Genomic DNA, 26735 nt, shown 5'->3' on the forward strand with positions numbered 1-26735 from the left:
CGTTCATTCATCTCCAGCTACAAGTTTATGGTTTTAATTGCCCCATTACAATTAAATTTTCTGGAAAAGTTTGTCATTTCTGTATGGAGCGTAATGTGTTGGTTTCCCTCCTTTCTGGATACTTTTTATCAATCTCTTTTGAAAGCACCCTAGCTTACTGATTATTTAACTCATGACCCAGGTCTGGATCCTCTTCCCTTTTCACTTTATACAATTTCGCTCTGGCCAATTGTGCCCATGTCCAAAGCTTCAGTAATAACCTTCATGGGTAACTTATGAATTAATGGTTCCAGTTCCATCCATCTAGTTAGTATCTCCCAAACACATAAACACCCTTGATATATCATTACCTTGTCTTCCAGTATTCCAGTGTAACCTAGTCCATCATCACTTATCCAACACTGAAAAACAGAAAACTAAGAGTTATCTTGTTTAAAATAGGGCAAATCAATAGCAGGAGGTTCCTGAGAAGGAGAAGACAGAATTGTAAGCATAGGGCAAAGTGGGCCTGAAGTAGAAGGTATAGAAAATGCCTATTATAACAGGAGTCATGTTTGATATCAGAAAATTGAGAAAATCTTCTCCCAATGGCCTTGTTTTCTTTGGAAATTATAAAACGAAGTCTGCCACTACAAGTAAAGAGAAAAATAATTGTTTTGAAATTTTAATGAGAGACCAAAGAAACATGGTGGAATTACCAGGCAATTTCAAGGGTCCCTTTGAACATGGTGATGATTAATTAATAATGAAACCAGTCAGTCTGTGGTTGCAACTTTCCCCAGGCTCAGTTCCTTAGGTATGGTGGGTGGTCATGGGTAGGGAAATAGGGCAGGTGTAGATGCACAATCCTTTATCCATAATTCCAAAACACAAAATGTCCTGAAAAAAACCACTTCTTTCTTCAAATTATTCTGGCTATAAGCCAATGGCTTGATATGAAATCTTTATAGTCTGTATTTGTTTAAGTTAGAGTGAATATGGTACATTTTGCTACATTAATTTATGTTAGATTATGGGGTATTACCTTAGACCCTGTTAGAGGTGTTATACATTTTTTTAATCTGAATTATGAATTACATTTAGAATCAATATGCTTTGATAAGCAATTGTAGATTTAGCATAAGCATCCATTTAGTTTTGGAATTTTGCCCAAAAGCTTAATTTTTCACAACCCAAACTCAGGATTGATGCCAAATATGTGCTGAAAACTAAGAAGTAAATTGCTAAGTTGTACACGTAAGATCCATCTACTATGAATCTTATGAGAAAATAAAACAACTTTCAGTTATATCCCAGAGTGCAGTGTGATCAAAACTTTGATGGGAAAAGTTTTTCAAGTGCCAATTTGGCTCCATAAAATTAAAGAATTCAAAGTGGTTCTGAAATTCCCGTTTGTGATCTTGTTGAGAACAGATTCAAATAATGAGAGCATATTACTTTTCTTCACTTAGCTCCATACATCATGTTCTGATTACTATTCTTTTTTTTTAATTTATTTTTTATTGGTGTTCAATTTACTAACATACAGAATAACCCCCAGTGTCATCACCCATTCACTCCCACCCCCCGCCCTCCTCCCCTTCTACCACCCCTAGTTCGTTTCCCAGAGTTAGCAGTCTTTATGTTCTGTCTCCCTTTCTGATATTTCCCGCACATTTCTTCTCCCTTCCCTTATATTCCCTTTCACTATTATTTATATTCCCCAAATGAATGAGAACATATAATGTTTGTCCTTCTCCGACTGACTTACTTCACTCAGCATAATACCCTCCAGTTCCATCCACGTTGAAGCAAATGGTGGGTGTTTGTCATTTCTAATAGCTGAGGAATATTCCATTGTATACATAAACCACATCTTCTTTATCCATTCATCTTTCGTTGGACACCGAGGCTCCTTCCACAGTTTGGCTATTGTGGATATTGCTGCTATAAACATCGGGGTGCAGGTGTCCCGGCGTTTCATTGCATTTGTATCTTTGGAGTAAATCCCCAACAGTGCAATTGCTGGGTCGTAGGGCAGGTCTATTTTTAACTGTTTGAGGAACCTCCCCACAGTTTTCCAGAGTGGCTGCACCAGTTCACATTCCCACCAACAGTGTAAGAGGGTTCCCTTTTCTCCGCATCCTCTCCAACATTTGTTGTTTCCTGCCTTGTTAATTTGCCCCATTCTCACTGGTGTGAGGTGGTATCTCATTGTGGTTTTGATTTGTATTTCCCTGATGGCAAGTGATGCAGAAAATTTTCTCATATGCATGTTGGCCATGTCTATGTCTTCCTCTGTGAGATTTCTGTTCATGTCTTTTCTTGTATTAAATAACAGTGGCTTAAAATAGCAACACTTATTTTATTATCTATCCAGGTTTTTCTGAGTCAGAAGAGGTTCCACTTGATGGATCCAGTTATCTCTTAATATTCAGTTCAGTGGAGCTGGAGCCCGTAGCCTGGAGTAGCTGTAAGCCTCTTTCTCTTTATATAGTCTCATGGCTTCTCCTTCTTCATAGGTGTCTCTGTGTGGGCTGCAAGCTTCCTCACAGCATGGCAGCTCAAGGCTCTTCACAAGGATTCCAACAAGCAAAGTGAAAGTAATCTTCTAAAAACTAGCCTGAGAAGTCACACAGCATCATTTCTGGCACATTCTATACACAAGTAGTCACAGAGGAGGTGACTAATACTGAGGGAGATACTCTATGGCACCATAATTCCTGGTAAACAATCTGTTTTACATCCACGTGGGGTCTAATATCTTCCACGTAGCTGAACCCAAGGACCATATCGAGAGCCCTGCCACTTCATAGTTGGGCAGCTTTTGATGCAGTTGTCAACTCCCTCCCTTTTGAAGCATTATATCCCTTGGCTTCCATGACACCATGCTTCTCTTTCTCTGTTCATTTCTTATTTCTTATTTCTCTGTCAACTTGTTCTTCTGTAGAATCCTTTACATGTAAGAATGTCTCATTCAAACCCAGTCGTCCTCTTCTCTCCCTAAAAGCTCATCCTAAGCATTTGTATTCATTTTCTCTGACTGCCACTACAAATTATCACAAACTTGGTGATTTAAAGCAAGAAGTTTCTTCTCTCACAGTTCTAGAGTCCAGAATTCTGCAATCAAGTTGTGAGCAGGACCTGTTCTGGAGAAGGCTCTCTTCCCCATCTATTCCAGTTTCTGTGCTTCTTTGCCTTAAAGGGGCTCTCCCTCTACTTCTTATCTAAATGAACTACTTATATGTAAAGTTTTATCTTTAGCACTATTTCCTCAGGGTAGCTCTGCCTAAATTAGAAGACTAAATTTATCATTCCATTCTAGACTTGCTTTGTGTTCCCTGTGTCTTTATATCACAAGTGCAATTGTGATCATTGTCACTGTATTTTCATCAAATCAAAGTTTTAATTTTAAAATGCATTCTTTTCAAAAAATACTGCCAATTGAACTACGGCATTTGCATTCCTATCACTTGAAATTTTTATTTTATACGTATTTAAAAAGCCTATCTATGCCTATGTTTTTATATCTTTTTCACAAAAATAAAACATTGTAAAATGTCTCCATATTCATTCACAGCCCAAATAATCTGAAATACTTTTCAGGTCAGAATGGTTGGTGTCTATATACAATAACATTTTCTGTGTTATCAGGAATGTTGATGGTGTAATATTTCTTTAAAAAAAAAAGTTGTTTCACCTTTCTCTTCCCAAATGCTATCATGCATTCCAGAATTTTTTATGTCTATGCATAAGCAATTAAGGAAAACTACTACATCACAGCTACTGGCAGGCCATCAGTAATTAAGATGTATAGCAATTTCAGAGATGTTAAAACAGAAGAAAGAATAGTGTACATCTTAGAATCAAGCAGTTTGGCAAACATTTAGATAACTGCTTAATTAATGTCAATTACACATCCACAAAGTAGATTTCATAGGTATGTTGGACTCTCCATTCTATTTCTATTCCCAGGACTTTGGGTCAACCTTTCTCATCAAGAATATTACAGTAATCTGTGTCTGGTAGTCCTTCCTCCAGAGCAATCTCCTGTTGTGGAGAGTCCAACTATATTTTTGCTTAGCCACAAAGTGCACGAAACCAGCTATAACACCTCTGAGAGCCTCACTGTGAGGCAAAGGATCAAAGGGAAACTCCTTTGAGCTGTGCCAAATCCAGCAGATCAAAGAGCTGTGAGTCTGTCACTGCTCACAGCAATGACATTTCTAGTGAAGCTGCACCAGCCTGCTGTTTTCACCTCACCTACTGCTGTGCACCAAAAACAGCACCTGTATTTCCTTCAACACCCAGAATTCTATCCCCTCCCTGGGCCCCTACATTTGTTGCTGGCTTTGTTGGTACTCTTTCCTCCCTAATCATTCTTCTAGATGTTGTCACCTCTTTGACTCCTTGCTAAACCACCAGCACATTTAATTGTTTGCACCTCTCCTTACATTTATCAGGACAAGAATCCAGCCCCAGAGGTTAAGACGGGACCTTGTGATGAGTTAAGGCTGATGATGGGAGGAGAGCTTTCCAAAGACCTGTTATCAAAAATAAGCCTGAATGAATGAGACCATATACTGTTTGTCCTTCTCCAATTGACTTGCTTCACTCAGCATAATACCCTTCAGTTCCATCCACGTTGAAGCAAACGGTGGGTATTTGTCATTTCTAAAAACTGGGTGATGGACACAGAGCGGGGCACTTGACAGGGTGCTATGCTATATGTTGGCAAATTGAACTTCAATAAAAAATATACAAAAAAAAAAAACACAATGAGATACCACCTCACACCAGTGACAATGGTGAAAATTAACAAGACAGGAAACAATAAATGTTTGGAGAGGATGTGGAGGAAGGGGAACCTTCTTGCACTGTTGGTGGGAATGTGAGCTGGTACAGCCACTCTGGAAAACTGTGTGGAGGTTCCTCAAAGAGTTAAAAATAGACCTGCCCTACGACCCAGCAATTGCACTACTGGGTATTTACCCCAAAGATACAGATGAAGTGAAAGACTGAGACACCTGCACCCAAATGTTCACAACAGCAATGTCCACAACAGCCAAACTGTGGAAGGAGTCTTGGTGTCCATCGACAGATGAATGGATAAAGAAGATGTGGTCTATATATATAATGGAATATAACTCAGCCATTAAAAACGATGAATAACCACCATTTGCTTCAATGTGAATAGAACTGAAGGGTATTGGGCTGAGTGAGGTAAGTCCATCGGGGAAGGACAAACATGGTTTCATTTGTACAGGGAATATAAGAAATAGTGAAAGGGATTATAGGGGAAAGGAGAAAAAATGAGTGGGAAAAATCAGAGTGTGACAGAACATGAGAGACTCCTAACTGTGGGAAATGAACGAAGAGTAGAGGAAGGGGAGGTGGGCAGGAGGTGGGGTGACTGGGTGACTGGCAGTGAGGAGGGCACTTGATGGGATGAACACTGGGTGTTATACTATATATTGGCAAATCGAACTCTAATAAAAAAATACACCGAAAAAATCATTAAAATAAATTAAAAAAAAAAAAAAAAACTAAGCCTGAAGCCACACTTATGGAGTCAGTGTGTGGTTGTGGAAAAGGCTCATTCCTCTAGACAACACAGGGTTCACAAATTGAGGTAGCAAGAGCCAAACTCTGGGAAGGAGGGTATGAAAGCTGGAATCCAGTAAAGGATGTGATAAATACCAAGTGAAAAATAAAATTGTATAGTAATTTAGCTTTGGAAAAATTAAGGAACTCTGAGTACAGGGCTTCTAGCTCCTAATTCAGTGCTAGGACTTACTGAGTGTATTAGTCAGAGTCAGCTCAGGCTCCTAAAACAAAATACCACAAACTGGGTGGCTTATAAGCAACAAAAATTTGTTGGTCACAGCTGAAGAGACGGAGAGTCCAAGATCAAATGCCAACATAGTTGGGTTCCGGTAAGAGAACTCTTCCAGGTTCCTCACATGGCAGAAACAGAGTGAGCTCATTCCTGGGACTCTTCTTATAAAAACCCTAATCCCATTCATGAAGGCTCCACCTTCATAACCTAGTTAGTCCTCAAATGTCCCTCCTTCAAATATCATCACAGTGGGAATTGCTGCTAATTTCCCTTTTTGTAATAGGTTAGGAACCCTGAGGAGACCCCCTGTCTTTCCTTGTGAGTTACTTTCAATCCTATGTAGCAAAGCCAAAAACAGAACTGAGGCTGAGCATTTAACAGCCCAAAATTTATTCAGTGCCCAAAACATGGAGAAGCAGGAATCAAGTTCATAAATCAACTTCTTATTTGGGTACATTTGGGTTTTATGAGGTCAGGGTGATAAGGGGAGGATTATGCATAAGCTATTTTGGAAAGAAGCAGGGCTTTCCTGGAACTGGAGTGCCACCTCTTTTTCTTACTTAATAGGCTTTGGTCAGAACTGTCATGGCTCCTGAGGGTGTGTCATTTACCATGCTAATGTAATATAATTCACTTATAATTATGCCTGGGGTTGATTAAGGTCAAATCAGCTGCCATCTTGGATCATTCAGGTTCTGACTGGCTTTTGTTAGTCGCTTCTTCTTTTGTGGTTTTGCCTGTAACTGAAAGATTTGTTAGGCCAATTCTAAGTAGGTCACCCGTTCTGGGGCACAGCCTGGGTAAGAGCATTAGGTCTTCAACATCTAAATTTCAGGGCACACAAACATTCAGTCCATTGCACTAGACAATTACTACTTGTTGAGTAAATGAAATTCAAAATATTATGATTCAACATATTGAGATTTAGAAAATGAGAATAATAAAACATTTTATATGAGACAACGTAATAGTATTATAGTGGGTTGAATAGAGCCCCCATCTCCATCAATTTATACCTACCTGGAATCCAAAATATGACCTTAGTGGAAAATAGGGTCTCACAAACATAATCAGGTAAGGATCTTGAGATGAAATTATCTTGAATTTAAGATGGATCTAAATCAATGATTTATGTCTTTATAAGAAAAGAAGACACAGCGAGGCACACAGGGAAGAAGATGAAGGCAGAGATTAGTAATGTTGCCATAAAGGAATACCAGAAGGCTCCAGAAACTGAAGGAAGCATTCCTTCCTAGAATGCACCAATATCTGGATTTCAGACTTCCAATCTCTAGAACAGTGGTAGAATAAATTTCTGGTTTTCTAAATCTCTAAATCTCTAAATCTCTAAGCTTATAGTAGAGGGCTGTTACAGCAGCCCTCAAACATAAATAGGATATTTTATCTTATATTTTCTTAATTTAACCCCCCAAGCTATCCTAAGGAGTAAATGCTACTATCCCTATTTTTTTAAACATGGAAACAACGTTAAAGAAGTTAAATAAATTGCTGAGGGCTATCCAGCTGACAAGTGACAACACTGAGATTAGAACCCATGTTTACCGGATTTTAAAGTTCTATCCTCTTGTTAGAATGTCATTATAATCATCTAATTATATACTATTTAAGAAAAATCATGTACATCACTTAGATTCACTTTTAAAATCATTACAATGAATAAATATAAATAAGAGTTGAAAATATTAAATGTCTCACCTAGAAAATGTTTATCTGTATACTACTCTATTCCAAAATAATGCAAACTAAATTGAGCATCACAGTATAGACTCTTACACAATAATTCTGTGCAACTGAGTGCCCTCTTTATGTCAACTTGTATGTTAAGAGCTTATTTCACCTCAAGGAGTGAGGCACTATCTGTGGTTTCCACTGTAGACATGATAAAAATGAGAATTAGAAGGTGTAGTACACAGAATAATGTCTTCCCAAAAATAGCCACCTCCTAATCGCCAGAACTTGTGAATATATTGCTTTACATGGCAAAGTGGACTTTGCAGATGTGTTTAAAAGTCTTAAGATGGGGAAATTATCCCAAATTATCCAGGTGAACCCAATTTAACCATAAGAGTCCTTAAAAACGGAAGAGGGAGGAAGGAGAGTCAAAAAGGAGATGCAATTGCAGAAAACGAGGTCAAAAATAGAGAGAGGGAAAGATTTGCAGATGCTGTGCTTCTGGCCTTGAAGATAGAGAAAGGAGCCACGGGCCAAGGTATGTAGGTGGCCTGTAGAAGCTGGAAAAGATATAGATTCTCCTCTAAGGCCAACAGAAGGAATGCAACAGTGCCAACATCTTGATTTTAGGACTTCTTACCTCCAAAACTGTAAGATAATAAATTTGTGTCGTTCAGATGACTAAATTTGTGGTAATTTGTTACAACCAGAATAGAAAACTCGTAAGAGGGATTAAGGAATTTTCTCAATGGCCCTACATATGGAAGTTACAGATGGAACCCAGGCCTGCCTGACATCAAGCTGTATTATGTCTCTCATCCTACTGGTAGGAAATTTACAGCCAGAAAATAAGCCAATCTACACTTGGAAAAGGCAAGTGCCTCAGTCTACTCAACTGGAATTACACATTTCCTATATATACACTAATGGTCAAAAAATTAACCAAGTAAATATTTATGAATGATAAACTACCACCTGCTCCTAAATCCAGACAGAAAAAAAAATGTTCATTAAATTTTATTAAGTTTAAATTCTGGCCAGATGCATATCCTTTTGTTGTGAACTGAAACTTGATCACTATCCAAGTCTTTTTTCAATGTCTTCTCTTATAGTTGATTTATTTCCAAAGAAGATGAAAATTTCCAACTCTTATGACTTCTTCCAAAATACATCCTTTTGTATTTACATAAAAAAAGGTGAAAGGTTATCCAAACTCTACTAGCTCATGGTGTGACTCAACTAACACAAACTTGAGAATTATTTTTTCCACTCAAGTATTGTTTTCTTTTTATTGCTAAATTCTAGTTTAAATTGTTTCTTTTTGAGTTCAATACTATATTCTCAAGGAGATAAAAGCTTCAACAAAGTGACATTTGTACATATAAGCATATTGTTTGTCTAATAAAAACATTCACCTTATTTTAACATTCTAACGTACACAATACCAAAGTGTATGTTACTTTTTTACATAAAGTGACTTCTTTATAATGTATGATAGTATATTACATCTAAGATGCCGTCCTTTATTTCACAAGGGAAAAAATTCAAACCCATGATCCCCATCTTCAAGTCCTGATTAGTAAATTAGAATATAAACTCAAGATATGGCTATTAAATAAATATCTGAATCTAACAAACACCACATCATATACTTCTGCAAGCCATTCTCCACATTGCAGTCAGCACAGTCATATTAATATCAATGTCATGCCACATATTAGTTATGTTTCCTCCCTTTTCCATTGTGGAAGGGTACTGTAAGGCTTCACTGAGTGATTGGCATTTGAACTGACGGAGCCCATTCAGTATCTGAGTATGGAAGATGGACAATGACAAAAAACATGAGGTTTGGTCAATGGGTAACCAGCTTTAGGGATGTGGGCTTGTCTAAGGGCAAAGAGACCTGAGAGGACTGGACAAGTGGGTCAAGGTCAAGGCCAAATTAGAAAAGATCTGGAATACTGAGCTCTAGTATTTGTGTTTGATCCTTCACATTCAGGATATTGTTTTGTTTAAAATGCTTAGTAAAATATAGTACTTAAAAATGTACTAGGTTTATTGCAGAACCAAGCATTTTTAATAGCACTTATTAATATTCTTTGAAACTCAGTTTTGAAATTCTGTTTTGTAAAACAGGTATCCCTTTTTTCATATGTAAGACAAATACACCAGACCCCTTCTGTTTGGAATACCTTGTACTATTAAGTTGCCTGGAACACAGACTTTGCAAATACTGAACTATTACTTCTAGGGGAAACACAAGGCTAGGTTCTCACAAGCCTCTATTCAAAACACCTTCCCCAACCTAAACACCATTTGCATTACATTGATTTGTTTGCCCACATCCTCTGAAAAGGAGCCTATCTCATCAGCATGGAAATGACTCTTCCACAAAACCCCATTTCTATAGAATTTTTCATTCTTTCACATCCTTCTGGTCTGCACAATCTGTCCCTCATGTGGGGTTTTGTTTTGTTTTTTGTTTCCCACAACATATCACCTTTTGAAATGCACTAATTTCCAACCCTAGTGGAGGAAGGATAACAGATTTTTGACCCTGGGAGATGTGACCTTTAACTTCTTTGGCTTTCAGCAATACAACAAACTCCCCACTGCACATTTTTTCTCAGTAGTCATCTCAAGAATAGGTTCAGCCAGGTTTCCATCCTTCCCCTAGCTTTCCCATGCATTCAGCTCTTCCACATGTAACTCTAGCTCTTTCTGGAATGGCCTCACATGGTGGTGGAGAATTTTCTCTTCCTTTTTTCTGGATGTTCCTATTGCTGAGTCACTCACATTGAACTCACAGCCAATGACACCATAACTCATTCCTAAATGAAACTTCTCTAACACACATCCCAATCTCATGCACACAATAGTCCTAGACAGCACTTCACTACTGCTCTTGGGGATCTTGTCAAACAGTTAAGTTACCAGTAAAACACACAAGATTGGGAAAAGAATGGAAACTGAATAGAACAGAAAAAGCATAGTTGTTCACTGAAAGGAAAACCAAAATAAGAAAATAGAGAATCACCTTCGTCACCCTCAGGACACTTCGCATCAGGTGACCCAATTTTTTATTCAGCGTGGGTCTGCTAATGACAGGAAACATTGCAAGCATTGTTTTGTGGATTACAAGTCTATTGGAGGGAGTAGACAAAATTATAAATACCTAATCACAAATAATGAGGATTAACTGATCTATTATGGGCAATCGGCTCTTTTTGAACAGGAGAATGGAGATGAAGATGCTACTGGAAAGAGGAAGGATGAAGGGCATGTTGCCTCTTTAGGTGTTTCTGATCTCCATAATGTCTGCAAGATTAAGAGTAAGCAAGATGAATCTGGGTTTGGTGCATTTGCTTGTGTTATGACAATAATGGTCACAATAAAGAAAATGATTTAGTAATATCCTCAATCATTGAGGAGAGATCTAGTTCACTGCAGAAAACCTGCTTGCCTCACTTATCATGGTGAGCACAGAGTCACGTGTAGAATCATCAAATCAACATGTCATGCACCTGAAACTGGTATAACATTGCATGTCGGTTATGCTGCAGTAATAACTTTTTAAAAATTGCCGATGGCTGAACTAATACAATAGTATTGTCATTGCTGGTCAACTTTGTAAAGGACCGTGTTAATCAAGAGTTACATCATTAAAAGACATCAGTGAGTGTATAGTGTAATCTTCTGATATTTAATTTCTCTAAAGTAGAAACCCAGCCACTATATAGTTTGGTCATAAAATCTATACATCTAGAAAACAATTCAAAGTGTATTCTTAATACTTGTGATGCAAATATGGCTGGGGACTATTTATTAAACACACACTGTGGACTAAAGGAGTATAAATCAAATGAAGTGATACCTCTTGAACTGACACCATTAGGCCATGAGATACTTCCCAGAGAGGTAATGAGTACATGATGAAAGTCTACCTTTCAGTCAATCTTACATATTGTTTCCAAAACATTTCTCAAATCTATCTCATGTTTCCACTCAGCCAACCACTTCCCAGGCTTAGCCTTTCTTCGGCTCTCCTCTGATCTAGTTCAATCACTTATCACAAGTTGGTGGAAGACTGAGGAGCCACCAACACTGACAAACAGAGCTGGCGGCTGAAGGGCCAATAAAGCCAGGCCTTCCTAGGACATATTCCAGCCTCAAAGTACTGCGGCACCTCCATGTTACAACCTGAGAAGGAAGCTTCTAAGAGTTAAGGTTGTTGGGGCGCATCTCTTCATAATTGAGTCATATTCATTCTCTAGAAAACTAAAATATTAGATGTGAGAACTTGGGCACTATATTTTTTTCCGCATTATATTTATTGGTTTAGGTAACTTATAGTGTATTATTTAAATTCAATTTAGGTAACTTATAGTGTATTATTAGTTTCCAGGGTAGTATTCAGTGATTCATCAGTTGCATATAATACCCAGTACTCATGACATCAAGTCATGCCCATCCCCCAGTTACCCCATCCCCCACTCACCTCCCCTTCAGCAACCCTCAGTTTGTTTCCTATAGTTAAGCATCTCTTATGGTTTTATACTTAAACTCCTTTGTTAAGCCTGGGTTTTTTCATCTGTAGGGTAAATAGAATAATACAGACCCTGCTTGCTCTCTACACCTCTGTGCTTCAATTTTCTCAAATGTAAAATGGAGAAAGTAATTTTAAAAATCAAGTTAATCATCCAAACTGGGGCATGAGATTCACTTATGGGATTTATATTGGCTTCCAGGGCTTTGTGATGTTTGTTTTAGCCATCAGACATGTTTAGAACTTAAATCCAAGTTCATGGCAGTGCTCAAGAAGGAAAAGCGTGTTAGACCTCTGAGCCCCAGATATATGTGATGTTACTAAATTATGCTCTTGTCACCATAGAAAGTCACTTAGGTTTCCCTATGCAGCATGTGAAGCCCTCCCTTAATCATGCCCTTCTAGAATCAACTAGAATTAGAGCTAAAATATTTTATGTTTTAAAAATATATCAAAGTACAGTTATTTTTTTTAAAATAACACATTTTTAGCAAATTCCTTTGCTTTGTACTCTTCTAAAAGTTAACGATTTAAGTTTAATTGAAATTGGACCAGTTTAACAACCACAAAAGCTTCCTTTTTCTTGGATTTGAACAGGAAGGCATCTCATTATCAGTTATTTTGAATTCCAGTTTCTTTTCCTTACCCCATCCAGCTTTCCTATGCCTTCCCCTTTACTGCTCTCTGCAAAGCAGGAACGTTTCCCAATAAAAGCAAGAACTAGGGCAGCCTGGGTGGCTCAGTGGTTTAGTACTGCCTTCAGCCCAGGACCTGATCCTGGAGACCCAGGATTGAGTCCCACGTCAGGCTCCCTGCATGGAGCCTGCTTCTCCCTCTGCCTGTGTCTCTGCCTCTCTCTCTCTCTCTCTCTCTCTGTCTCTCATGAATAAATAAATAAAATCTTTAAAAAAATAAATAAGTAAAAACAAAATAAAAGCAAGAACTATTTAGAAATTGGACAGATTGATCCAGTAGCTGAGAAACAGCAAAATAAGTCCTCATATGAGTTACTTTTTGGACTCGATTTTTCATCATTGGCTAGAGAGAGAGTGTGTGCCCCTTCAATGTCTCAATATCTGTCTTCCTGAGGAAAGATAAACTGTGCTCTGGACTCAAAGATAATACTACTGGTTACGAACAATAGGCCAGAAGCTCTGGCGGGTTTGCTAACAATCCTTCAATAAATTCAAACAGACTCCTTAGGCTTGCTGTGATAAGCAGGAAAGTTCTTTAGGCAGATGGGATGACCGGATGCTAGATCCTGGCAGGCATAAAATGCTGTAACCTTTTGACCTTAAACACAGGCAGTCTGGAAGTCAGGGAAGAAAGCTCTTGGCAAATTACCTACAATAACTTATTTAGGGGTATGTCTAATTTGGGATGTGTTTTTTGCTATATTTATTTACTTGGCAAGTCTTTGAATTCCATAAACACAGAAGTCAGCCAGTCTGCCAGCAAGACGGACTTGATGGATAGTCTGTCTACTGTACAACACTCTGAACATCAGCATTTTTTGTGAGGTTGGGCAGAAGATAAAAAGATCTAGATTTAGTAGTCATTGTTACATGAACAAGCAATGCCAGTCTCCGAAGATATAAATAGGGAAGGAATTGGGGTTGCAAAGCCAAGGGTGAAGGGTTGTCTAAGCTGGAGCTATTTATAGGATCAAATAAATCATCTGGAAACAGGTCAAGGTGAAGTCAGAGTGTTTGAAACAATTGTTTGTACCTTATCAAAAAGAGGTTTTCCTTCTCCTTCTATCAGTCAACATCCACATGAAAGCCATTAAGATTCAAGAAAAATCCCACCCCTGCCAGTAGCTTCTGTTAGCTTAGTCTGATGTTTTCCTAATGGTCTATAATTCTACAAATGTCAAATATAAAGCAGTGATGCTTGGCTAATGGTATTTTGGCAGGGTATAAATTTGTTTGGGTCTTCCAAGTAATTCTCTTTCTTTGTTCTGTACCTCTTTTGGCCATGCAGGAGATTTTTATTGAAAATGCCATATTTTTGGTTAATGTTGTTATAATCCTTTTTTTTTTTTTTTTTTTTTTACCTATAGTTACAACTAGCTCTCAGTTTGGAGATGGTTCATACTGTAAATAAAGAAAATTAACCTTGATTTCCACATAACATCCTATGCAAATAGGAACTCTAGATCAATTAAAGACCTAAATAGGAACAATGAAACAATAAAGTTAGAAAGAAAATATCATAGAGTATCTTTGTGGCAGGGTCTTAGAAAGATATCTTTAAAGTATACCAAAAACAAGCAGATATAAGACAAAAATGGTAACCTTTATTATATCAAAAAAAAAACAATTTCTAGACAGTGAATCATAGAATAAATAGACAAAGTTAAGAGGAAATTGCAAAATGGCAGAAGATATTTGAAATTTCTACATTTCCAAATAAATATATAAATATAAATGTGTGATGCGCATAAACTGTATAATAGAGGCATATTTAGGCAATATATAATAAACAAATATATATGTAATTATATAATAGATTTCTATAGACCAACAAGTAAATAGAATAAGATGGCCCTAGGGAAAAGAAGCAAAAAATCATGAACAGACTATTTTTAGAAGAAATCAGAAAAGCATATAAAATTACACTCAAAATGGGGGCACCTGCGTGGCTTAGTGGATTAAGCATCTGCCTTCGGCTCAGGTCATGATCTGGGATCCTGGGATGGAGCCCTGCATCAGGCTCCCTGGTCTGTGGGGAGCCTGCTTCTCCTTCTCCCTCTGCCACTCCCCCTCCTTGTATGCTCTCTCTCTCTCAAATAAATAAAATCTTTTAAAAAAGAGAGATACTCAAATGATTAGATCATTAGTACTATAACATGTGTATATTAAAACAAGATCTCACTTTGTACCTTTTAGATTAAGACTAGAAAGCTAGGATGTGCCATGTGCTGGTGAGAACTCAGGCATATAGGAGTGCTGGCAAATAGAACCATTTTGGAGAGCAAACCTGTCTATAGATGTGCAGAATAAAAAGATGATATTCTACATAACTCCACAAATCTGCTGGTAGGTGTGTGACTCAGATATTTTCACACAGGTTCATAGGAGATGTGCCATGGGGTTCATTGCAGTAGTAAAACTGGAGGACCACCTGTTAATCTCCTATGGGGAGTATGGCTGGGTCGGCAAGATATGATGGATGGACACCATGCAATCTCATGGAATGGTTAGAAGCAATGGATTTGTTGTACTCAAAATACTGTGGTTGGATATTGAAAAGTTTTTAGTAAATATAATGAAAAATAGTAGAAGTAGATAGGAGCAACACACCTACATGAATTGAAATTATATGCATATCACACAATGCACATTTTTCAAAAGCACTGATACAAAAAAGATGCATGTTAAAAGCACTAAAAAGTAAGAGCTAGGAGTGAAGAAGATGGATAAAGAGACTAAATGGAGCAACAAAATCATCAAAAACATGTACAGGAGCAGGGAGAAAGGGAGAAAAATCATGAATTCTGCAGGATGAATAGAAAATATTTATCTTGGGATCCCTGGGTGGCTCAGCGGTTTGGCGCCTGCCTTTGACCCAGGGCACGATCCTGGAGTCACAGGATCGAGTCCCGCGTCGGGCTCCCGGCATGGAGCCTGCTTCTCTCTCTGCCTGTGTTTCTGCCTCTCTCTGTCTCTCTGTCTCTCATGAACAAATAAATAAATAAATCTTAAAAAAAGAAGAAAATATTTATCTTTACTTTTGGTTTGTTATTTTGATTTTATGCTCCTAAATTATGGGGACCCACAAGACTCCAGTGCAATTATCATACAACCAGAAACTCTGCAGCAATGTGTCTTTTGGGGGATAGGCACTTCTTTATCATTTGATCCTTAATGTATATCACCTATAAACACATCCAACCTCAGGTAACAACTACAAAGCTAAAAATACTAGAAGGATGAATTGTTGCTATCATCAAGTCAACTAATATTAACTAACCCTTTGAAATTACAAAAACTCACTATATGGAGAAGCACATTATAACAAATAGACGTATTCACACTTCTAGAGTTAGCAATGGTAACATTTTCAAACATTTCCAATCTTTCTTTTTTTTTAAGAATTAAAATCCTATAGATAATATCAAATTTCTCTTTAACCATCATAGTTCTCCCATCTCTTATCCTCCCACTATGTGCATACCCGAGACAAGTGCTATGATTTTGCTCTGCATCCTTGCACGTCACTTTGTGTACTTATACTTACATAAATATTACACATATCTGATATACATCACTGCTTAACTGGTAAGATTTTTTTAAATATGCTTAAGTGTTATCTTAATATGATACCACTCTACACCTTCCTGTTTTCACTCAATTAACTTTGTAATAATTTTAAATAGCTTTTACATTGCATAAAAATGAGAATGTACAAAATTACATACAGCAAAATGTGCATCTTCCTACCATTCTGAACCCCCATCACTCAGTGTTTCCCTGATTTAACTAGTGTTACCATCTTTGGAGATATTGTCCATACATACACGCACTTATGACTTCCCTTTTATGCCAAATGTATGTTAAAGTTTAAAATCAGTTCACTGACCATTAACAGTTATTTTTCACCCAAACTGACTTGCCTTTTTATTCCTTTCCTCTTCCCACATTTTCAAGCTAACTTTTAATATACATGTAACAATGGCATTGAGTGTATTTTTATCTTTATTACTAGCTTTAACATTTCTGAGGCTCAGGAATATTTTATAAATAATTTTATGTGTATGTTCTAAGATCATATTTGATTAACTTCCCTTTGTTCTTCGATTTGAACAAGATCACTTTCTAAAATTATATTTGAAGCTAATGTTGCAAATTCTCTTCCTTGATAATTTTATATGTTCCATTAATCAAAGAAGGTGGTACCTGGCATTTTTCACTTCATACGTAAAATCCAGATATTTAAATATTCTTAACCTTTATGTAGTCTTGCCCAAGAGATCCCCATAGGCTTTATATGCCCTGTGAGTTGGAACCATGTACAGGTAGATGAAGAGGCCAGTACAGGTAGTGTCAGGGAGTCCTGGAAATCTGCTAGATGGAAATTGTAGTACTGACCAAGAATCTGCCGATCAGCTGCCCTACACCTCTTGAGAGGTTGGCTCACTCTATTCTCCCATTATCTTAAGCCAGGAATCAAGAAGAGAAAGGGCCACTGTCACAACCTGCATAGAAAATTAGACTAATTTTGGTCAATTCTTGCAGGTGAAACCTTAAGATTGAGGGCACATAGCTGAGAAGAGCGAAACTGTAAACAGATGTTTTATCAGCTTGATAATGAGAAGAGAGAGAAACATACTTTTTTTTTTCTTTTTTCTCCATTTGGGGAAGGAGACTGTTTCTACTCTCTTGGAGAATTCTCAGATTCACTCCAACTAGATTCCCCAACTTCATCCTGAGGGCAATGTCAACCAGATTATTGAGGCTGATGGCCAGAATGAAAATCACAACACCCATGTGGACTCCTGTGCCCTCCTCCCCTTTTCTGTCTCCACCCCCAGCAAGCCCTTGAGTGCCTTTACATTGAGCTTCCTTTTCTAGCATAGGAACCCACTGGGATAGCTCTCATTTGCACATTCCAGGATAGAATTGATTCCAACCTTTGTAGCCTCCTACCCGGGACTTCAATAGGTTTTGATTACATATGTTCCCCTAATGCTCATCCTCTGGCTCTATCTAGACAGATGACTGCATTCTTTTTTTTTTTTTTTTTTTGTACATCTCCTTCCTCAGTGACCCAATAGCTTGCTGAGATTGTTTATTTCTCACTTCTGTCCTTATCAATTTCCTTTTTTCCTTGCTTTATTTTTAATCTTTTGAACCTTTTTATGGCACCTATGTAGCTGCCTCTTAAAATACTCAGAATTTTTCTAAGTTCTAATTTTCATTTGCCAACATTATTTGACCCAATGACCTCTTTAATTAGCATTGAGTGCAATTACTTGGTTCTTGTCCCCTGATTTCTGCTTTTACAAAAGAGTCTTCTTTCAGGCTTGGCTCATTACATGAAGCCTATCTGCCTTTGTCAACCTACTCCTCTATTCTATCTCTACTCAGGCTCTCCATGTTAGCTGGTGGGTTAGCAGTGACAATGGTGTTTCCCAGAAGTCTCTCCCACATTTACTTCATTTCCTAAGGCTTACTCACACCATGCTGAATCTCAACTCTGTTTACTTTGATTTGCATATCCAAGAAGACATATCCTGAAATAAGCAGCAAATAAGCTATGCTTCCTATTTCTCTTAAGAAGCTGAATTCTAGAACTTCATCCTCTATACATGTAAAAAAAGCCTCCATTTTTTTTCCTCCATGATAGAAGGAAATACTTACTATTAACTTACTGCAGGATCAAAAGAGAAATCTGTGGCATCTCTAATAGCATGCAGAATGGCATGATTAATAATTTCTCCTCTTCTGCATTCTGCTCTGGGACTGGGCCTTTAGTGAAAGTGGTACAATAGATGACATTCCTTAAAGATTTTCTATATACCAGCCACAGTGCTAAGGCTTTAATCATTGTCCCATTAAACTGCAAACTCAAAAGGTTTGATTGGCATAGGCACCAGTTGTTCCAAGGATTTGCACATAGTTACCAAATCACCATGTCCATTCAATATTGAATTGGAAACCACTTCAAACAACACGATTTATACCAGATTAACTTTTTTTTTAAATATTCCAATGTGTTTTTAAAATGGTGAGGAATACCAGACAGTTTGTTATTCCAAGGTAGTGTTTGTCTTGCTTTATGGACATAGCTTGAATTTAGTACACTAACTGTGAGTCTTGGAATTTCCCTTCAGACCACTGAAACTCATTTTACAATGTGCAATTGCCAATTGCTGGCAGTCATATAGCTTTGAATTGATTTTCAAAAACATTTGTCAATTTGGGGCCAAAATTCATTAAGTATAAGAAACATGTTTACTCATTTTCCCTTTCTTCAGAAGAACTTGAAGAATTCTTCATATGATGACAATAGAAGATCAAGTAAAGTCCAAATCACATTTTTGCTTTCTATTTTTTTTTTAATATTTGGAAATGCTCACTTATCTTACTCTTCAGATTCATTTCCTTATTCTAAAATTGACACAAATTCTAATCTAATCTAAACAAAATATCATACAATTCACTTCACAACTATGTGCCACTACATGGCAACAAAAAATTTACCTCCACTAACTTGGCCATAAGAAAATTATATCCATCAGAACTAGACAGATACTGATGGCCAGATTGGGTCTAGGGGCTTAAATTACATATAAGTTATAAGAGATGAGTCAGTAATCTCTTTCTTTATGACTAGATCATCATTTTCCGAGTTTAGTTGCTTCTCTTGTCTATTTTTCTTGTCTGTGTTAGCACTGTATTTTCTGGTCACCAATATTAATTACAACACAGGAGGCTCTCCGAAATTTACTCCTCCAATGAACACAACACACTCCTGCAATGAACAGTCACACACAGAGCAATTCTATCAGAGAGAAATCCAAAACTAGCTGAGTGACTACTATATATTAGGTGATAGAGAAAATATCTCCTTTGAAATGCAGAGGAAGGACTGAGAAGCTCTCTTACACCATAAACTATACCCTCAGCACAGTGCTGTACAATTAGGAGGGAACCCCAACTCCCAGCTTCTCTCTAAGAATCAAAGGGTTTGATGCACCTCAACATTTAAGACTGCCACCTGAGGGACAGGGCCCCAAATCACCTAGCTCTGAAAGCCAACAGGACTTAGTTTACAAGTCCCACAGGACTATAGCAAACAAGGAAGCAGTCGTTAATGAGCACAATACACTCATCATGGCTATACACCAAGACCCAGTGTGGAGGGAGCAGGCAAAAATGTCCCCCATCTCCTAGTCTTTCCCTGGAAGAGACTTGACTGCATATTTTATAAACTAATGCCCCAGGGTTTGACTTCTAGTTAGCACTTATCTAGGTGCTGACTGTGATTCACCCTAGAATCTGAAATTGCCAGAGGGCACTTCCTCCCACTTTTCAATCTGGCTTGTGCCAAAAATAAAACTGAGAGTCAGAACACCTTCAAAATGAATCTGTCCATATACCTAGCACACCAGCTGCTACGGCTGTCACTCACAGAGCTGGCCCCCCAAATCACCTTGCTCTGGGAGCCTACCTAGCTTGGCATTCATGATCCTCACAGACCATACAAAACAAAGAGGTTCTATTAGGGCTCAGAAGCACTCCCAGTAACTATTTCTTTTGGTTCACCACAGAGTGAGTAAGCAAAAACACTCAGCCTCAGCTTCTTCCTGATAGGGGCTAATCTGCACATTGCACATCTGACTTCCCTAGATGCTGCATTAAGAACACACGTTCATTGAAAATAAAGGGATGAAAAAAGCTATCCCATGCAAATGGAAACCAAAAGAAAGCAGCATTTCCAAATACAAAAAAAAAAAAAAAAGGGATCCCTGGGTGGCACAGCAGTTTAGCGTCTGCCTTTGGCCCAGGGCGTGATCCTGGAGACCCAGGATCGAATCCCATGTCGGGTTCCCGGTGCATGGAGCCTGCATCTCCCTCTGCCTGTGTCTCTGCCCCTCTCTCTCTCTGTGTGACTATCATAAATAAATAAAGAAAAAAATATTAAAAAAAAAAAAAGAAGAGGGGAGGGAAGGAAGCCCAAATTACAAAATTAGAAATGAAAAAAGAGACATTACAACAGGTAACACAGAAATATTGAAGATCATAAGAAACTACTGTGAGCAAATATACACCACCAAATTCAATAACATAGAAGAAAAGATAAATTCCTAGAAACACACAATCTACCAAGATTTAATCATAAAGAAATAGAATGAAATAGAAAATCTAAAGAGACCATGATTAGTATGGAGATTGAATCAGTAATCAAAAACTTCCTAACAAAAAAAAAAAAAAAAAAAATCCAGGACCAGCTGGCTTCCTAGTAAATTCTATCAAACATTTAAAGAAATTATTAATACCAATCTCTCTTAAGCTATTCTAAGAAAATAAAATAAGATGTTTTCAAATATATTTTACAAAGCCAGCATTACCTTATTACCAAAGGCAGACAAGAACACTATAAGAATAGAAAATGATAAGCCAATATCCATGATGAACATAAATGCAAAATTCCTGAACAAACCATTAGCAAAGCAAATTAACAGTATCAAGTGGGATTTATTTTAGAAATACAAGTCTGTTTAAACATGGGCAAGTCAATGAATATGATACACCACATTACAAACCAAAGTATAAAAATCATATGATTAATGCAGAAAAACATCTGACTAAATTCAGTTTTCCGTCATGATAAAAATTCTCAACAAACTAGTTATAGAAGAAATGTAACTTAACATAATAAAAGCCATATATGACAAACCCACAGCTAGTATCAGACTCAATGGTGACCAACTCAAGGCTTTTTCCTCTAAAAAGCAAGGCAAAGATGCTTACTCTTGCACTTTTATTCAAATAATGTTGGAAGTCTTAACCAGACTAATTAAGCAATAAAAGATATAAAGGCATACAAATCAGAAAGAAAGAAAGAAAGAAAACTTTATCTGCAGATAATATGATCTTAACATATAGAAAACTCGAAGACTCCACAAAAAAAAAAATTGCTACAACTTATAAATGAACTCAATGAAGTTGCAAGATACAAAATAGATACACAAAAATTAGTTGTGTTTCTATACACTAATAATGAACTATCAGAGAAAGAAATTAAGAAACTGATCTTAGGGATCCCTGGGTGGCGCAGTGGTTTGGAGCTTGTCTTTGGCTCAGGGCACGATCCTGGAGACCCGGGATCGAATCCCACATCAGGCTCCCGGTGCATGGAGCCTGCTTCTCCCTCTGCCTATGTCTCTGCCTCTCTCTCTGTCTCTGTGACTATCATAAAAAAAAAAAGAAAGAAACTAATCTTATTTATGATAGCATGAAAAAGAATAAAATACCTAGAAATAAATTTAACCAAGGAGGTTCAAGACCATTACACTGAAAATTAAAAGACATTGATGAAAGAAATTGAAGACAAAAATAAATGTAAATATATCTTGTGTTCATGGATTAGAAGAAATATTGTTAAAATGTCCATACTACCCAAAGTGATGTACAGATTCAAAGTAATCCTTCTTGAAAATAAAATGGCAGTTTTCTCAAAAATATAGAAAAAGGTCCTAAAATTTCTCAGAAACCACAAAGACCCTGGAAAGCCAAAGAAATCTTGGAAAAGGAGAACAAGGCAGGAGGCATCACACTTCGTGATTTCAAACTATATTACAAAGCTACGGTAGTCAAAGCAGTGTGGTATTGGCACAAAAACAGACACATAGATCCACAGAACAGAATAAAGAGCCCAGAAATAAACCCACATATATGTAGTCAATTAATTGTCAACAAAACAGCCAAGAATGTACAATGAGTAACAGATAGTCTAATTCCTTGGTGCTGGGGAAACTAGATATCCACAAAGAAAAGAATAAAACCATGTCCTATCTTATGCCATACACACAAAAAAAGTCAACTAAAAATGGATTAAGGACTTAAATGTAAGACTAAAATCTATAAGACTGCTAGAAAAAAAAATAGAAGATAGGTTCTTGAAGTTGGTCTTGGCAATGATTTTTTTTTTTTAATTTGACAACAAAAGCAAAAACTACACAAGTAAAATAAACAAGTGGGACAACATCAAACCTCAAAGCTTTTGCACATAAACAAAGCAATCGACAAAATGAAAAGGCAACCTATGGAATGGGAGAAAATATTTACAAACAATACATCCAATAAACAGTTAATATTCAAAATATTCTTTTTTTTTTCTTTTTTAATTTATTTTTTTATTGGTGTTCAATTTACTAACATACAGAATAACACCCAGTGCCCGTCACCCATTCACTCCCACCCCCCGCCCTCCTCCCCTTCTACCACCCCTAGTTCGTAAAATATTCAAGGACTATATACAACTCAATAGAAAAAAAAAACGCAATTAAAAAATGTGTAAAGGACCTGAATAGCCAATTTTCCAAAGAATAAATCAAGTGACCAAGAGGCACATGAAAAGCTGCTCATCATCACTAATAATCAGGAAAATGCAAATCAAAACCACAATGTGATTATCGCCTCACATCTGCTAGAATGCCTATTATCAAAAGACTGGAGTTTTGCTTCTTTTGGCCATGCTATGCACTATCATTGTTTGAATCAGAATCTCTTCCTTAGACTCATTAGTAGCAGAGTAGATGCTTGTTCATACTCAAAAAAATAAAAATTTCCCCAAAGAAGACTTTATTTCAAAAGTAAAAAAATAATACCTGGCACTTCCAGTTTTTTCTCTGGCAGGCAATATACAGGAAAGTTTAAAAACAAAAGCCAAACTGAAGTGTCAAGCTCTTGTTATCAGGACAACAAAAATGTTATGAAAACAAATTCTAGGTTTTGAAATTTTTATGGCATGAGTTCTCCTGATTATAAACCAAAGCTTTTATGACAAAAAAACTAACTCATCCCCCAAAATTAAAAAAAAAAGCTTTGTTACAAAATATTTGTCTCCTTTCAATTTCTTACGTGCTTTGTGAAGCCTCCTGAAGCCAGTCATTCTAAAAATGCATCATAAATATTTAGCAAAAATATAGAAGTCAAATTGTCACTTATTTTAAATATTGCATGACAGTTGACATCCTGGCTTATTCCTTCTTCTGATTTTATTATTCTTGGCATATAAAAGCCTTTCTGTATGACTCTGAAGAAATTTGGAATAAAAGTCAGTAAAGAAAAAATAGGATTGACCAGATTTAGGGAACTGAGTCATCTAAAATGACTATGAACACCACCTGCATTTCAACTACAAATGTGGATCAGGGCACAGGGATGGAATGGAAATTCTGGTTTTATATCCATCTCAAAAGGAGCAAGAGCACGCAATTGATGTGCTTATTTTTCTCAATCTCTATGATTCTGTTTCAAATTTTAAAAAGTTAAAACATTACTCAAATTGTAATCAGTTTCTTCTTTGCTCTCTTAAGGGTTGTAGTTGAAATGAAGTGGAGTGAAGGTCCCACGGAGATGAAGAGAAAGCCCAGAAGTCTGATGCTACTTAATGTGAGATGTTCACTTGTGGAAATCCCTGAAGATTTTGGCAGAAAGGGGGATGAAGAGCAAGTTTGTAAGAGATTGGTTCTCCAATATCCATGCATTTGAGGAGAAGTGTCCAGAAGATCCATAGATGATCGTAAAGGGAAAAGACAGAGGCTAGTCAAAGGTCTCAGGGTGGAAGGAGTGATATTCTGACAGAAGCTTTCAGAAGCCAGAGGAGTGCTGACTAGCTCACCTTACTACTTGGTTTGTCAGGTATATAACAATGATCAACTTTCACAAACAGGGTCTTTGCATTGTCCTCAGGGAAGTCTCAGGTTTCATGTGGAAGGAGGAGGAAGGATAAAGGGACATTCTCAGAAAACCCAAGGATGTTGGAGAGTTTATTCACAGTCAAATTACAAGTCAACAGCAGATAGCATCACGAGTGGGGAGGGAGGTCACAGTTGAAGAAGTCCAGAGCAAGTACAAGGTAGGGCAGATGCCTTTAGTTTGGTGAATAAGGAGTACATTAATAAGACAAGATTAGTGGTTGTCTTTATGTTACAAGTGATTGAGTGTACAAGACAGTGTCTGCTCTCAAAACAAAACCTTGAGGGCTGCTGTAAGGTTTGAAGAAAGGCAGCAAAGGCAGGAGGCAGTCTCTTGCTGCTTGAGGATAGAAGAAAGACCCTGAGGAGGGAACAGGGTTTGTTCTAGAGGAACTGTCTTACAGAGTTTAGAGCAGGTGGTCTTGGTTAAGAAGTGACAGTGAGAGAGTAGCTCTGAGTCTGGAGTAACAGACTATAAACCCTGCAGACTGAAAAGGCTGTGAGTGCTTCCTGCACCAGTCCAGCATTGTGACAGGTATGGAGAGAAACAAAAAGAACTGGTTACAAGGCATTTCTTCCAGAACCAGAGGTTTGATCATACTTTGTAGAAGAGGTACCATTTAAGAAGAAAGGATGAGAACAAGTACAACCTTTAATGACAAAAGAAACTCTTAAATAAGGAGGGGGGAAAAAGCTGAAACCTTCCAGAAACACCTCATTTCCTAATGTGATTGTGAAGAACCTCCTAACTTTGTGGTATTGCATTTATTAATTAAGATAAAATCCAAAGTAACAAACCAAGTAAAAATATGTTAATGGTTTATATTTAAGAAACCAGATATACATTTTTTGTAACTATTTGTACCATTAGGGGAATAAACATAAGTAAATAAAATTCATTGTTAAGTATGTATAGAAGAAATCAATTGGTAAAAGTTACTGAAAACTAATTTAAGTTCAATATGCATTGCACAATCCAAACATAGGAGATTTTAAACAACGGAGTGATTCAATTTATAATAAAATAGACTTTTTATCATTGGAATCATGATATAAACAACTGCTTATATTCAAGAATATAGGAAAGGGAATTCTCATATTGGGGAGGTTAAGTCAGGTCAGAAATGAGAAACTAAGAAGAGAAAGAAACTCAACTTATGTGCTGCTTCCCATGTGCTGTGCACTTTGCATTTCCTGATATGTTACTTTCCTAATGTTATTAATATTTACTAAGCCTTAGAAAATGAAAGTAAATTGCCAAGGCCATGATTGCAGAAACTTCTAGTCATATGAAATTTTCCTTTTCTCTCTTTCTCTTAACAAATCTCTCATTTTTTAGCTAAATACATGGCAGCCTATAATAAACATGAAAGTTCCCAGCCTCTCTTACAGCTAGATGCAGCCTTGTACTAAAGCTCTAACCAATAAAATAGAAGCCGTATGGTAGGTAGATGTCCAAATGGTGCTCAATGATCTCTGCCTCCTGATATTCATACTCTTGTATAATCCCCTCCCCTTAATTATGGACAAAACCTAGTTACTTGCTTCTAATGAATAGCATACAACAAACATTATATAGTGTCACACCTGTGAATAGGTTACCAAAGATTCAAAATATGTTCTACCATATTCAATATCTATATGATACTAGACAGATTTCTTCCTGATTGTGATTTGGCAGCTATAAATCATGTACAGAATTTTCAGTTTGAAGCAGTGATTGGACACAAAACCAAAATGAAATGAATAAATGAGATCCAGCCAGAAAATACAGATTCACCTTCTTCATGTGAATCTAAGTTTTAATCTTAGCTTTATTTCATATTTCTCAATACTGTTAATATCGAAAACATCGGTTTGGTATTACAAAAAGAAAAGAAGAGAAAAGGAGAGGAAAGGAGAAGAGAGGAGAGAAGAGAAGAAAAGAAAAGAAAAGAAAAGAAAAGAAAAGAGAAAAGAAAAGAAAAGAAAAGAAAAGAAAAAAGAAAAGAAAAGAAAAGAAAAGAAAAGAAAAGAAAAGAAAAGAAAGAAGAAAGAAAGAAAGAAAGAAAGAAAGAAAGAAAGAAAGAAAGAAAGAAAAGAAAGAAAAGAAAAGAAAGGAAAAGAAAGAAAAGAAAAAAGAAAAGAAAAGAAAAAAAGAAAAGAAAAGAAAAGAAAAGAAAAGAAAAGAAAAGAAAAGAAAAGAAAAGAAAAAGAAAAGAAAAGAAAGATCATCATGTCTTTGAGGAACCAAACGCCATGTTGGA

The 26735-nt window shown here is 36.9% G+C and overlaps 1 long non-coding RNA gene across 1 annotated transcript in view; it reads right to left on the reverse strand.

Moving 5' to 3' along the window:
* Positions 1-342: 342 nt before the first annotated feature.
* The window catches only part of LOC140621309 (uncharacterized), a 53615-nt gene continuing 27222 nt past the window's right edge, over positions 343-26735 (reverse strand). Inside the window, exon 3 of the long non-coding RNA XR_012021033.1 lies at positions 343-401. This is a non-coding gene — a long non-coding RNA (uncharacterized lncRNA). The remainder of the gene's footprint in view (positions 402-26735) is intronic.

The sequence above is a fragment of the Canis lupus genome, chromosome 30, assembly GCF_048164855.1.
Source record: "Canis lupus baileyi chromosome 30, mCanLup2.hap1, whole genome shotgun sequence".
Classification (NCBI taxonomy): domain Eukaryota; kingdom Metazoa; phylum Chordata; class Mammalia; order Carnivora; family Canidae; genus Canis; species Canis lupus.